The sequence below is a fragment of the Manis javanica genome, chromosome 14 (assembly GCF_040802235.1).
Source record: "Manis javanica isolate MJ-LG chromosome 14, MJ_LKY, whole genome shotgun sequence".
Lineage (NCBI taxonomy): Eukaryota > Metazoa > Chordata > Mammalia > Pholidota > Manidae > Manis > Manis javanica.
This window is the reverse complement of record NC_133169.1, coordinates 45642320-45644301: the sequence shown is the minus strand read 5'-3', so window position 1 is coordinate 45644301 and position 1982 is coordinate 45642320. Positions and strand designations below refer to the sequence as shown.

The 1982-nt window shown below is 34.2% G+C and overlaps 1 non-coding gene across 1 annotated transcript; it reads right to left on the bottom strand.

Moving 5' to 3' along the window:
- Nucleotides 1-1422: 1422 nt before the first annotated feature.
- Nucleotides 1423-1593, bottom strand: LOC118973771 (U1 spliceosomal RNA). Its single transcript, XR_005063296.2, has one exon. It is a non-coding gene; the product is annotated as a U1 spliceosomal RNA (small nuclear RNA).
- Between the last annotated feature and the right edge of the window lie 389 nt (nucleotides 1594-1982).

Below are 1982 nucleotides of genomic sequence, written 5' to 3'. Positions count from 1 at the left end.
AGGATTTTTCCTCTCTGACATGCCTCTCAGATTGTGAGCTAAAACACTGCTCAGTACTTTCGGTAGGCCCTTCCCCTTCCTATCTGCTTCCTATGACTAAATCATTTTATCAAGCTTGATATAATTGTCTCCAATAAATAAATAAAATAAAGAGATTAAAGGAAGCCTGAGTGAGTGAGGTGTCTAAGCTTTATTTTGTACATGGACTTTGGGATATGTGTTTTGCCTGCTGGATGGCTTATTTTGTTCTTTTCTTGATCTTAGCCAGAGTCTAGAAAGGTGCAGTGATTCTCTAGTTGAATTATGGATGAATAATATCTTACTATATATATACTAATTAACATCCTTTGAGAATTAGGGTTGTTGTAGAGTTTCCCAAATACAGAATTTTTAAAAAATGCCAGAATATCAAAGGAAGATATAACTATACTCAAGTACTAAAGCATCAAAGCTTATGGTCCAAACTAAAAAAATTTTTTTGAAATATTTTTCTACCTATCTGTCCCCCAGCCATCTGATTACCCCTTTCTGACAGGCACCAAATGTTATCAATATTCTTGTGCATGTTTGTAGAGGTATTTTAAGGAAATTCACATAAACCTTTTTTTTGGTTCAAAGGCAGTTTATTAAATGCATGTCCTACTCCTGACAGACTGTCTTGCAGATCATTACATATCCACACATAAGGGATCACTCTTTTTCCTTTTCCTTTCCAAATGGTTCCGGTTTACTCCACGGTATGGATGTGCCCTTATTTACCCCACTGATCAATGTTTGAGTTATTATTGATCTGTTGCTTTTACAATCAATGATGCGTTTAATAACCAAGTATATCTATCATGTCACTATGTCAGAATATCTGAATTTCCTGTGCCAGAATATCTGATGATTCCTAGAAGAGGAATTGGTAGGTTAAAGGGTACAAGCATTTGTCATTTGGATAGATTTTATGTAATTGCCCTTTATATAGGTTACTGCATTTTACATTATTTTTCCCACAGAGTGTCATAAAACTTTTTGATATTTGTCAATTTAATACCTGGAATAGCATCTTAATGTAGTTTTAATTTATACTGATCTCCTTATGAGTGAAGATGAAGATATTCCCATATGTTCTTATCTTTTACCCATTTTTTCTATCTGGTTGTTATACTTTTTCTCATTGATTTGTAGGAGCCTTTTATTTTTAGGCAAATCAACCTCTGATGCTATGCACTGCAAATATATTTCCCAGTTTGTCACTTGTCTACTTACTTTGTTTCAGGTGGTATTCTTAATTAAAATTATTAATAAAGTCAGAGTTTTTTATCTTTTCTTTCTTAATTTCTATGCTTATGTCATACTTAGAAATGCTTTTCCATTCCCATATCATTCTTTTATTTCTTATTTAAATGTATGGTTTAGTTATTTATTTATTTTTTATGAGGGAAAGCATGAACGCAGTGGTAGTCCCCCACTACCACAAATTATGCAGTCGAGATTCCCACATTTGGGGAAATTGCAGGGGTCAGCACATCCGGAGTGCAGGGGATCAGCCTCGCCCCGGGGAGAACCACCTTCATGATTATGGCATCTCCGCTGCCGGGTAAGTATGGTTTATTTTTTACCTTTAAACCTTTAGCACATTTAAAATTTATCCTGGGGTTGTTTTATTGCTCTTGTCTAGCTCGGATTAGCACATAGTCTACAGGCACACACATGATCATCTACAATTGCTCTCTTACAACACTAAACTTTGTTTTCTACCTTTATCTTGCATCTACCTACCACTTCAGCATTTTATTAAAAACAAAAATAATAATAATAATAAAGGGAGAAATGTAATAAAGGGATCCACATATAAATCAAGTATAAAAATCAAACGAATATTCATATTTGACCTGATTGTTTGTAGTTCATAATGCGTGATCAAAATCGAAAGTTTCTGTGATGACTGCCCTTGTACTGTTCACCATGTAAGAACTTATTCACCATGTAAGAAT